The 14,051-nt window shown below is 36.5% G+C and overlaps 1 pseudogene; it reads right to left on the bottom strand.

The window, feature by feature from the left end:
- LOC126503955 (ubiquitin-like domain-containing CTD phosphatase 1) overlaps positions 1-13,807 on the bottom strand; it is a 35,870-nt pseudogene extending 22,063 nt beyond the window's left edge.
- Positions 13,808-14,051: the final 244 nt, after the last annotated feature.

Genomic DNA, 14,051 nt, shown 5'->3' with positions numbered 1-14,051 from the left:
GGATGGAGGTGGGTGGTCCTTGGACTTCCCACAGGGCAGGGAACCCTGATTGCTCTTTGGGCTGACGAGGGAGGGGGACTTGATTGGCGGAGGGGGAGGGAAAGGGGAGGCAGCGGTGGGGAAGAGAAAGTTTTTAAAACATTTTAAATGTCATATTCTGAAGGTCTCTGAAAGATTTGAAGAATACCTATCTAACTGAAATATATCTCTATCTATATATAGAAAATCTAACTAACATGACTGCAAACTTGACTATTATAGATGAGTATCTACTAACTTTTGTTTTTAATTATACGTTACATTTTTAATGAACTACACAATCACAATACCTTATTCAAGAGCAGAAATAGGCATGTAACAAAATTGACCTTAAATTTGTATGAATGAATCAAGATCCATACCAATGCAAATTATTCATACCTATATCATTCCCCTTTTAAAATGTAAAATAATATTTATAAACAATATTTGGCAATATGGGCATAGTCATAGTTGCTTTCCTTTCATGACTTCACAAAGTTATTTATTATACAAGACTTAAACTAGTTAGGAGAGGATAATTTTAAATATATTTGTTTTATTGTATATAGTTTTGTATTAGGCTTAAAACTCTCTTATTTAAACAAAAGGGGGAGGTCCTGTAGGAGTTCTTACAGCTAGTGTTTACCAGCCTCCTGCGACAAGGTCTCTTATACTATATGTGCTGTGTCCGCTCTCTTTTCCAGCCTCTCAATCCTGGTTGTGGATTTCTGATTCTCGATTTCATTACAGTAGAGAATTCTCATTTGTGAGTTTACCCCTAAATAAATAACCACCTATTTCTCAATTCTGAGTTAGTGAGGGATTTCTTTTAAGTATCCTACTTCAGGAGCAGGCAGAGAGGAGCTGGGGAGCTATTGGGAGGAGAAGAGGGAGGTTAATCTGTGGTCGGGATATAAATAAATGCACTTTTAAAAATTAAAAAAAAACCTTTAAAACAGTTTTTCCTCAAAATTATCAAAATAATCTTAAATAATAGGTAAACTCAAAAACCTTAAGATAGTTAAAACAATACTGAAATATAAAAGCGCTGTGGAGGGATCACCTTTATTCTTGACTTTCAGTTATACCACAGAGCTATAGTAATAAAAGCAATCATCTATTTACATAAAAGTTGAAAACATGACCTAGGAATTAGAGCTGAAGATCCAGACATAAGTATTTATACCTTCAGACACTTGATTTTCAGAAGCTTATTTATAGCAAAGAAAAGAAACTGAATAATATAAAGATACAGGTTAAAGAATGGGAAAACACTTATGTATTATTTATTTTGTGAAGGATTAATATCCAGAGAAATACAAATAACTCTTCAGGCAAACAAAAGCAAAGCATTTTATAAAAATATCCAATAGTCCTTATAGAAGTTTATCAAAGAAGACACATAAATGCTAGTAAGTACATAGATAATCAAAGTGCATAGAATCTTGTCAGAAAACTCTAGCAATGTCTTACTAATTTATAACTGTGGCAAATGTATATGTGCTCTCCTTCCCTCAGTCTTCACTGATATTTCTTACATTTTGGGTCTTATGGTTGAACTCAAGTGAGACAGTATATCATCTGATTTGTATTTGTATTTACCTGATGATTTGTGATGTTACATTCTGATAATGTGAAATGCATGTTCATGTCAATTAGAAACCAATAATTTGGAGCAATTAAATAAGTGAACCACACAAACTTGCCATACTGGTATATATCCAGCTCGTTCTTTCAGAAAATCCTGTGAACTTAAAAAGGAGTGAGGAACTTTTTCATGTAACTGATGCACAGGTCAAAGGTCACATTACACCTTTTCATAAGTTAAAATACTCCCTGGATCATGCCAGACGACTCCTTTATGTTTAAAAATAGTATCCATCAACAATAAGTTGATAAAGTAATGTGATAAATAGATTTACCTAAACAAATAATTAGTGAATTTGAGGAATAAGCACCCTTGACTAAGATACAGATATCCCCCTAACAGTTTTTAGGTAGAGGAACCAAACTAAACCTTCTAACCATGTTAAACAAATAAAGTAAAATAGGTGGTTTCATTATTAGAATTGTTACCACCGTGTAAGAGTGAAGAAATGGAGGTAGATAGGAGTTGAACAGATGCAAACAACTCACCCAGTATAAACTGGATTACATCCTACCGTTAGAATTTTACCCCAGACTCTGTTTTTAGCTCTCGTGCTGGTAACTCAGCATCTCCTCATTCGTTGGAATTACGCTTACTATGCCAAAACACATTTCATTTTTCAATTGATGTGCTTTTAACTTAAGTTTGCAAGACTTCAGTAAACCTCTAAGTCAATCGATAAACACACATTTTTCTTCTTACTCTACCGAAACTATGAAGTTAAAAGCAAGCAACTGCTGTAGACAAAAACACACCTTAAAAAAAAAAAGAAAAAGAAAGAAAGGAAGGAAGGGAGGGAGGGAGGGAGGGACAGAGAGAGAGAGAGAGAGAGAGAGAGAGAGAGAGAGAGAGAGAAAGAAAGAAAGAAAGAAAGAAAGAAAGAAAGAAAGAAAGAAAGAAAGAAAGAAAGAAAGAAAGGACAAAGCACTCCACAAGCCTGCAAACATGTCACTGCTCAGGTGCAATGGCTTGCATTACCTGGCCAGCATGTCTCAGGACTTTAACATGGTGCCAAAGGAACTATTAGCTTTGCTTAAAAGTGTTCATTTGCTACCCAGTGATGACAATTACCCATCTCCTCCCCTTTCATAGACTCCTAATCCGTAAACTGGAGATGTTTTCAGCCAAATTTAGAGACATTGTCATTTGAGGCCAGGCATCAAATTCGGGGCTTATGCTGAGCAACAAAGATGCCAGCAAACCAATCCCACAACAGGGACAATAAATAACACAGGAAGGCACCCAGCAGGCAACCACGTCAGGTACAACTGCCAAGTGGCAGTTGCTTGATCTACGGCAAGGATCCAGGTATCCAGGATCAGGTTTAGATTAAATGATTACACTGCTCAGTTGGAAGTGTTCAGTGTTCTTCAAAGCCCTGTTCCCTAGGGGGATCCCTGCAGACTGAAGCAGCTGCTGCTTCTGCTACAAACCTCATTGTCAACAAAACATGGGATGAATTCCTTTCCACTTCCTCAACTTCCTAATTATCACTATGAACATTTTAGACCGGGTTCCAGTACAATATGTTACCTTGTATTATTTTTTTCTTTTTTTGGGTCAGGTCATTTTATATATTATTAAGGGATTTTCAATGTAAAACTCTCACTACCTACAATCTCCCACCATATCTGAATACAGTAGAGGGTGATAGGACTTTGTGCCCCAAGCTCTCAGGCATATCCCTGCCACTCTCAAGTGCATGGAGACAGTACCCACCTTCTGTCTTCACCAGCCCCACAGCCTTCTGAAGGAACAGGGGCATGGCAACTATATTGTTCCCTTTCTTAAGTTCCACTCTGTGCAAGTTCTGCCTCATGGTGCCTTTCCCTGTGAATCAGAAGCATCATAGTCACTGTTACGGTGTATGAGTGGACTATGGTGGCAGTTTCCAAATAAGTATGATCTATATTATTTTCTTTCTGCTTTGTAATCTGCTTGTAGTTTTATATAGCTGTAAATCGGTTGACCTCACTGTATGGAAAAGAAAGATTTATTTGAGTGCCCAAAGTGATCATAACCAAGGAGTTATCTTCTGATCCTTGGGTGCTGTTGTATGATTAGACTGGTACCCCCTTCCTCTCTCCCACTAACCTTTCTCTGTCTGTCTGTCTGTCTGTCTGTCTGTCTGTCTGTCTGTCTCTCTCTCTCTTTATTCTAGATCAACGTCCATCTCTCCTGACCATTGAAGTTGTTCATGATCAATACTCGTCTGTAGAACACCTGTAACATCTTGAAATACTGTTATTGTTGAATTGCTCAGGAATGAGCAACTTTGCTCTGAGGAGTCACTTTACCTTCAACCTCCATTAATCTCAAGGCAATTGGGAGAACTGATGACTCAATGACTGGTAAGAGCCAAAACTATATATAAGGAAGCAAATTAAAAGCAAACGTTTTAAAAAATGTGTTTTATTGAACACTATGCTGTCTCCTGGTTTATCTAACTGATATATTACTTTGTTTTTCCCCTAATGTTTGCCTTGTCAGTAATTTAAAAAAAAAATGTAACAGTGAAGCTATGAAATGATCACTTACTGGTGGTTGTTTTATCACTGCATTTGTGGTTGAGTTTTAAGAAAAAAGAAAACTTATCTGTAATATTGAACATACTTCAAGTAGCATAACTTAGTCCTTCTATAAACTGTGTGTGGTTGAGGGTAAGATCCTCTCAGCATTAGGAAAGCGCAGCACTGGAAAGCGGCCCTGCAGATGAGTCATGACCTCCACACAGAGCCTCACAACAGAGCATCACAGCACAGTAGCTTTTGTGCTTTAAGCAGTCATAATGGGGTACTTGCCATACTGGAACCACCATAAATATAGCTGTTCTCCATTAATCAGCGTGAACATCTGCAACAATTACTCATGCAAAGGATAATGATTTAGCAGCTGTGCATGCTAGACTAAAGCTTGTATAAGATTTAAGAAGATAGGAATAATACACATATCATCCTGCCAAAAGCTCCAGCACATATGATTTATGGATTTTCCCTTTATGAACAAATAGAAATTATTGCTACTGAAGACATAAAACAAAAGTGTACTGCCTTGAGGCCTGTTCATGTTTGTTAATATTTATTGGTTTACATTTAATTAATGCATGTAACAAGCATAAAACAATTTGTGTGTGGGTGTGTATGTGGGTGGGTGGGTATATTGAGGATTTCTCTGAAGTTTCTTATTTATTTATAAATTCACTAATATTTAACGGGTGCTATGCTAGTTTGTATTGACTGTAAATCGACAGGATCTACAATCACCTAGAAGACACCCTCTGTGCTTGTCTGATATAGAGTTTAAAAACTTGGAAGGTGGGGAAGCCACTCTTAACATTGTCATCTCTGTACTATAGCCTGGGTCTGGACTCCAGAAAGGAGAGGGCAATTGAGTACCAGCATGCATCTGAATTTGCTTCCTGATGGTAGATTCAGTGTGACCAACTGTCCCCTGAATTCTCCAACATGATGAGCTATAAGTCAAACTGTGAGAAGAAATAAAATCTTCTTAGATGTGTTTTTTTTGGGGGGATGCTCACAGCAGTGATAAAAGTAACTGATACAGATACTTTTTAAACAGGTGATATGTCTTCACTTAAAAACTTGAGTTATATACTTCTATGGAAAACTTGTGACTCAGAGTGAAGTCTCTCCAGCGCTGGCTCAGTCACTGTCCTAGAGTCTTGAAACATTTCCTTCTCTATGAACTTACTTCTTTTCCCCAATATTTTCTTACTAATTACATTGCTTCAATATTATTTTCAATATTTTTATTTTTTATTTATGTACTTTTATGTCTCATATTGGCTTTATCTAATGCCTGCTGAAGAAGAATTTAACTGGGGTACTTTACAAGAGTGGAAAACACTCTTGACCTTTAAATCATCTCTCTCGTACTCTATTTCAAAATTTAAATTAAGTTTTACAATAGCCTCATCTTGCCCCAGTTCATCCAACTTTCTTGCCATCAGTCCTGTTTTGTAGCAGTTTTCTTTTATATTGGAGGGAAACTTCATAAGACAAAAGCTATAAATGGGAAGTTGAAACAACAGGATATTTAAAGACAGGATACTTATAGAAAGATGAAATGCTCCAACCTACAGAGATCTCTTTAAGACACAAAGTAACTAAAAATAGTTTCAGAAAGTCCATGAAACTGATCCTGATTCACTAGCCAACTCCTCTCTCATCAAGCATATATCAGTAGGAAAAACTGCTCAGAGTCATTCTCAGGTAGACACACTGCCAAGAAGACCCAGAAGAAACTGAGACCAGCCATGCTGTGCCACCTGGAAGAGAGTCAACAAATTGAGCTATCTACTATGAACACTCTCCAACCATTGGACTGCTTAGAGGCTGCACATTGTGTTCCAGGTTTCAAACTTTTGCATGTTGTCACTCCTGCTGTGGTTGGTTTTGGTGGTACAACTATCATTGAGTTATTTCTGTTCCTTTAAGTGATCCCTCATGCATATTTCTGAAAATAACCCAAATGAAACTCATTGCTGTATCGAGCTGGGCTTTGGATGTATCTGTACGTTGGTCTGTTGTCAGTTTTCTTTCTGAAAATGAATAGACATTTCCTTACATCTCCTGAGAAATGGTGTCTGAAGACAAGTCACTCAACTTTTCACACAATAACTCCTAGCAATATTAACACATTGTCTTTTCTTGTCTGTTTTCCTACTCTCCAGTTACCTTGAAATAAGTTAATCTCCACTCACTTAAATGTATTTCCAAAACTTCTGTGTAATTTTGTCTTGCAGAAAATCTTTGTCCTTATTTGATGTATAAGGGGGATTATCAAGATTTGGTTCCTATGCAAATGTTCCATGTTCTTCATAGACCCAAGTATAACCCAGGTTCCTCAGTCTTTCTCTCCTAAGGCAGTGTCAGGAAAAGGGAATCCTTATTTGTATACTATTTAAAATTGAAAACAGATTCTTCTCTTATACAGTACACCTCAGCCACATTTTCCCATCCATTCACTCCTCCCAACTTTGTGCCCCATCTCCCCTTTCCCCCAGATCCACTCTCCTTCTGTTTCCCTACAGAAAGAATCGGGCCTCTAAAAGGCATCAACAAAACAAGATAAAATAAGACAAGGTAAAAGCCCTCATATCAAGGCCAAACAAGGCAACCAATAGAAGAAAAGAGTACTAAGAGCAGGCAAAAGAATCATAGACATACCCACTCCCAAAGTTAGGAGTCTCAGAGAAACACCAAGCTAACAGTCACAACATATATCCAGAGGACATGGTGCAGACCTATGCAGGGCTTGTGCTTTTCACTTAAATCATTGTAAGCCCATGAAAGTCCTGCTTAGATGATTCAGTGGACTATATTCTTTGAAATTGTACTCCTAAAATGATCAGTCTTTTTCACTTGTCTCACATTGTTGACTGTGTACATGCTCCCCTTGCATCTTTGTGTCAAAACCTCAATCTAACAAATTAGAATAAAAGTTTCCAAGACTATCACAAGGTAGTTATTTGTTTAGGGCCACCATTCAAGATTCTATCAACTGAAACTTACACCTAAAGTGTTGATATTTCTAACATTTTAGCTCCAGAAAGTGTTTGGCCACTGAGAGTTTCAGTTTCTTACTATGCTTCCTGTAGTCACATAGCTTTTCTCTCATATCACTAATTATCTTAAAAATTGATAATCGTGGTCAGTCATATATGACTGACCAACCATATATATATGCTTGACTATATTTCATTAAATCTACTTTATGTCTAAGCCAAGGCAAATGAATATGCCTTTGAAGAAGAACCAAACCATGAATACTGATATCATTTTATATTTACAGCTAGTAACTTTTGTAGGTCTATAAATATACTCATTACATACACTTTCCATTTTACTAGGAAAGTATTTTCATATTTTCTGTCTAATAAAACCTTTATAAACTCCTAACTCGTTTTACTCAGCTCATGACTTTCAATAGCTTTTCTACTGAGAAAATAAAATTATTGCAAAACAACTTTCATGGGATTGCAAAACCATGTATGTGCTGGTCTCTAAAAATACATAAATTTAGTCTTCTTTGTGGTACTATTGACCACATGCCCACCTTTGTGTCTGAAGGCTACAGTTTCAATTTTGTTGAGAATTCATCACATCTTCAGTGCTCAAGGATTGCAATTTTCCCCTTACTTACTTTCTTTAGACCATATTTTACATATCAATTAAAATCATAATCTTCTGTTATCGATTGAGGTCCTTATCTGTCTCTGTGATCCGCATTTCCTTTGCCGCTCTTTAAAACAAACTTTCTTTCATATTTATATCATCTCTATTACTTTTTATCTTTTTCTCTGATTCACAAACATATATCCAAAAACAGTGGTCAAGAGATAAATAAGAGCTTACTAACAGTAGGCAGCATTTTATATAAAATGCTAACTTTGACTTGAAATGCAATGCCCATTTAATGTTAGTGTCAATGAGGCATTTTTTTCTCTATAACAAGACAGCTACATTGAATTCATAAAAAAATTTTCTTGTGCATATATAGCCTTGGATAAGGACTTATGACTCACTCAGTAAGCTACATGTTAGACATCAGTCTCAACTTGCCTTCCAGGGAAGCATCCTTTTATTAGACTCAATCTGTCCAACTATATCAGGCATCACTTTCAGTTATTCCTTCTTTCCTATTGCCATCTCTCTTTCTTGGCCTGAATGTCAAAATATCCAGGGTCAAAACTTGAATGATTTCTTTCTCTGTATTGAACATTTAGATGATTGAAACTAGTTTCTTAAGTTTTGTCAGCTAGAGGTTGAATATTTAATGTACACTAAAAGGCTTGTTACATGGGTTGAAGGTTTTGTCATCTGATGATAGTATACTGGGAAGTTATGGAGCAGATAAAAAGTAGCCCAGTAGGAGAGAGGTTATTTGGGGCATGTCCTTGAATTGTTAATGCAATCCTTTCCATTCTTCTTCCTCTATTTTCTTCCAGGACATCATGAATTGAATAAGTCTTCTGTGTCATAAATACTCATTATATACTAATCTGTAAGACAGGAGCAAACAATCTTAATCTGAAATTTTTAACCAAAATAAACCTTTTTATCCTTGTGATTATTTTTGTCAGGAATATTTTCACAATGATGTAAAATGATATATAGTCTATATGTTGGTAGCTATGAAGTGTCTCACTCTCAGTTTAAATTGTCCAGGAAGTCTAAGATTATATCACCATCTGTCTAGTTGAAATCTTGATTACTATGTCAAACAATATGTGACAAACATCTTCTGCAAACCCAGTTGCCTCTATTATGGCCCACTAACACCAATTAGATCATAGCTCACCTATGAATTCCACAGTAGATTAATCCATTGATGCCTTTATAATTAGTTATATCTACTATATCAACTAGAACATAATTAACATATGCCCATCCCTGACAATTTTTTACATTTAATGTTTATAACTACTTTATCAGGCTACACAAAGAACCATACCAATGCAATTTTTATAGCATATTCCCCTTTAAATGTAAGCAAACATTAATAAACATTTTAGGAATTTGTGTGTAGCTCTCTTCAAATTGCTTCCTGCTTTTTATGGGTAAAGTAATTTGTGGGTTTCATACATAAAACCTCAGTAGTCTGGAAGGATTCCATAGGTTCTCATCTTCTGAGGAAACAAAAGAAGAACCTCTTTTCCAAAGCAGCATACATATCCTTAGACCCAAATTTCTAAATCAAGATACTTCTAAAGTATATCTGTTGGTTTAGTTGGGCAGATCATACAATGAAATGTCTGTATTTAGTGCCTTCCCAGTCAAAAAATTCAAAGAAAACACAATAATATACATAATCCAGACTATCTGTGTATATTCCATATTTACGTGGCTTATTTTTCTTACTCTATTATTTTTTCTACAGGTTTACTCTGTCCCTTTAAAGATTTTGATTTATTTTTAAAAACCATTTACTTCCTTTCATAACTCTCTATACTCTTTTTACTTTCTCCCAAGTCTACGTACATATATCCATTACTGTGACCCATTTAGAGGACTTTTACATCTGAAACTGTCTTTATTGTATATCTATAATTATTTTGTGAACCAGAAGGGCATTTTTTTATTACTATGTGCACGTGGCTATCATCAACATGGTCCTGCCTGCTTGTTCCACCCAGTCCACCATTGCAGAGCTGTTAGCTCCCTCTGAAAGCCATGTACATTGCCCTATATTTAGGCACACAGTGGGTCTATGTTGCCATTACGCAATTTGTATCACTCTGCTTACAGAACCCATTTAAATGCTCAGTCTCCTGAAAGAGACAGAGTTAGTGCTGACAACATGGCCTAGGAATTCACCATTTCAAAACTTCAGGGTTTTTTTTTTTTTCTGCTACCATTCAGTCAGGAAAACCTCTCTTAAAGGAGGTGTAGCATGCTGCCAGCAAGCAGAGCTCATCTGAACAAAGAACGTGGCTAAACTTTGTTTTTTAGTGTCTAGAATTTCTTTCCAAGCCACCTCTCAGGTTTTGTCAATCTAGCTAGCACACATTGGAATGACAGTTTGTAGTGGTAGTCCCATGACAACTTTCCCCAATTTTTAAAAAGATTTTTTTCTTAATAATAAATTGATCAATTCCTGCTACATGTATTTTGAGGATAAAATGTAATTTGAGTATAGATAAGCTATACTATTTGAATAAAGTGTTAATTACACATGTAAATGGCATATTTCAGCTATAATATTTAGGTGTTTAGTTATAAATATTTAAAATTTACTCAGTGATTTTTCAAAAGTGAAGTACATTATTATACTTGCCACACTGTACAGTGTGCTTGCTATGAAATGTTTTTTTTTCCTTTTCAATACTGGTTCTGTATTTTATTTTTATGTTCTTAATTATGGTAAAGTAGCAGGACATAAAGTTAGCATTTCAATTATTCAGTATAGAATTCATTAGTGTTAAGAATATTTATATTGTTATGGCAACCCTGAGACAATATTATTCATCTTGCAAAACTAAAATTCTGTTAACATTATGCTACTTATTCTGCTTCCAGCACCTGGCAACTGCTTTTCTACTGTGAATGAGAATTCTTAGAATGATGCTCTGTTTGCCAAAAATGATTTGCTTGTTAAATCCACGGTGATGTGGTGAGGTTGGGATTCTGCAAGTCAGAGGCTAATAACCTCATCTTGGTCTAATGTTGATTTCCTGAATAGTTATTCCTATCGTCCTCTGTGCTGGAGCAAACATCCTGTGACCAAAAAATAAAAAACCTTTTGAAATCTATTTTCTTAGGAGACCAGGGGCTTCTATCAATCCAGAAGCAACAAATATCATGAGATAGCATACGGGCCTATGGAAAAGCTGCCCTCATCTTTGCTGTAACTGCATCTCTGATGTGCCCTCCAAAACATTTTAAAATTGTCTTGATTTATGACTTTTTGTGTGTTAAACTTTAAAAGTTCATGAAACTTCTTTTGTGTTTAAATGCAGATTTCAAAATGTTCCCAGACCTTGGTCACTCAAAATGGTTCCCGAATAAATCTCATACTTCGGGTGAGAGTTTGGATTTTATGTAGACACTGCTTTCTATATTGATTACTTTGAGTGTCTTAGGTATCTTCGATGACTCTAATTAATCCCTTTGTGATCTTCCTGTTTTAATTAGTAAAATGTCCAGTATTGTAATGTGCATGCGTGTGTGTGTGTGTGTGTGGTTTTGCTATTATGACTAATACTGCTGTGATTATGAACAACTATTTCTTGAAAACAATTTTTTTTCAATGTTGACATGTTGATGTGTGATTCTAATGCTGGGGAAACAGATGCAGGAGAATACCTGGGGCTAATGACGTATTGTCCTGTTGTTCTTGGTGAGTGAAAAGACAGTGAGTGAGCCTGTTTCACAGTAAGTAAATAAATAAATTCAAATAAATAATGTGGATGATTCCTAAGGAACAGCACCAAGGTTGTTCTCCAGGCCCTACATCTATGCACTTACACATGCATATATACCAGCACATACTTCCCTACATATAAGTAAACATGAAGACATTATGAACATGGATTTCTGAGAACATTGAATTTGCTGGATAATATATATGGTCATACAGTCTCAGATTTTTAAGAACATCCCATATTTGTTATGTATCCTTGCTTTAGTTTTCTTTCTTCAAAGCGTTGCACAGGGATTATGCATTCTCCCAGTGCTACTTGTTCCAGGTTTCCAGACAGCAACAATAGTTCTAAAGGGTATGAAGAGCTGTCTCACTCTAGTTCTTCTTTAATTAATAGTTTATCATTTTCATATTAACAGACATTTTAAATATAGTCTAATTGAAATAACAAGATAAAAGAAAATTCATTTGACAAACAATCATGGTGGTTGAGAATGGGAGAAGGTGCTCCAAGAAGCCTGAAGTCAGTTAAAGTCTGCCTAGTCTATCAGATGAACACAGTACCCCACAGGAGGACACAGTTTGGAGGATATCACACCTCAGAGTAAGCATGGCAAAATACCAGCAGTGCATATTTCTGGAGAAGACAAATCCTAAAAATACTACATACTACAAAACAATTAATTAGTTTGTGAAATAATGGGTTTCCATATATACTTCTATTTTGGTTGATTTCCTCCCTTCTGTTTCCCATTCATCTTCTTGACTATCTCCTCCCTTCCATATTGTTCTATTGTCTTCCCTAACCACTTTAATTTAAGCTCTCTTTTCCAATTAGCATGCTCCTTGCTACTTTCCTAATATTGATGCATGTTTACTCCCACTGGGGTTTGCATATTCAAATGTTTACTACTAAGTTTCACATATGAAGAGTACATGGTACCTTTCTTTCTGAATTTGGGTTATCTTCCTTAGAAGAGTAGATGGTACCTGTCTTTCTGAATTTGGGTTATCTTCCTTAGTATCATTTCCTGTGATTCCTTTCTCTTCTATTCTATATCCATGGCTCTAGACCCCAGGTATAGGATCAGTTTTCCCTCTGCCAATCAACCCTGTACTATCCGGTTCCCTGACTCTGACACTACCTTGATTTTTTTTTTTTTGAGTGTTTTCTTTTCTTATTATTTATTTATTTATTTATTTTGTTGGAAAAATTTCTGCCTCCACCCCGCCTCTCATTTCCCTCACCCTCGTCCCCCTCCTCTTCTTCTCCCCCCCACTCTCCTCCCTTTCCCCCCACTCCATTCCCCCTCCCTCTAGAGACTGAAGAGCAGTCCAGATTCCCTGCCCTGTGGGAAGTCCAAGGTCCTCCCCCCTCCATCCAGTCCAGGAAGGTGAGTATCCAAACAGGCTAGGTTCCCACAAAGCCAGTTTATGCAGTAGGATCAAAACCTAGTGCTATTGTCCTTGGAGACAGAGACCCACATTGGAGTACCGGACTAAGCTCCCAAGGTCCAAATGAGGAGCAGAAGGAAGCAGAACATGAACTACCTTGATTTTAAAACTACATGGCTTCCTTTGGAGCAGACATCTCCGGTGAGACTCTAAAGCAAGGACTTTCAGTCTGTGGATTGCCATCACTTTGGCAAACTTCTACTTCCAAAACTACTTACATCAGGATTCATAACAGTAGCAAAATTAGTTATGAAGTAGCAACACTAATATAGTTATGTTTGGGTGTCACCACAACATGAGGGACTATACTAATAAGTATTAATGAGGAACTGCATTGGGAAGGTGGAGAACCACTGTTCTAAAGCATGGGCACACTATTACCTCTAGATTCACTCCCGAGACAGTCTCCAAAAGCAGCAGTTTTGGTAAGATAAATACATTTTTCAGTCTACTTTATGGTATAAAATAAGAAATGCCCTTTACCAAGAACCTTACAAAAACAAAGCATGACTTCAAAAATTCATACAGGAAAGTATATAACACAGTATCTTCTCAACACTATTTCAGTAAAAAATGAGAAAAAAGTCATGAAATTTTCTTGGAATGAACTCTCAATAAACATTTAAAAGTTGTGGTATGAGTGTGCATCCTTTGCATATTATGTTCAAGAGTGGTATTGCTGGGTCCTGAGGTAGATTGATTTCCAATTTTCTGAGAAATTGCCATACCGATTTCCAAAGTTGCTGTACAAGTCTGCGCTCCAAGAAGCAATGGAGGAGTGCTCTCCTTACTCGACATCTCCCTAGCATAAAGTATCCTAAGTGTTTTTTACTTTAGCCTTTCTGGCCAGAGTAAGATGGTACTAGGCTGAGTTACCTGAGAGCAGTCCAAGGGAGGTAGAAGTGATAATATCAGCAAATGAGTCAAGCTATGCTGGTGATACCCACAAAAACAGCTGACCTGAGCTAGTGCAAGTTCACTGACTTTGGACTGATAGTGCAAAACCTGCATAGGACCAAATTATATCCTCTGAATGTGGGGG

Source organism: Alexandromys fortis, unplaced genomic scaffold (assembly GCF_014885135.2).
Source record: "Alexandromys fortis isolate MF-2015 unplaced genomic scaffold, M_Fortis_MF-2015_v1.1 scaffold_34, whole genome shotgun sequence".
NCBI lineage: Eukaryota > Metazoa > Chordata > Mammalia > Rodentia > Cricetidae > Alexandromys > Alexandromys fortis.
The sequence above is the reverse complement of the archived record's forward strand: the minus strand, read 5'-3'. Positions and strand labels throughout refer to the sequence as shown.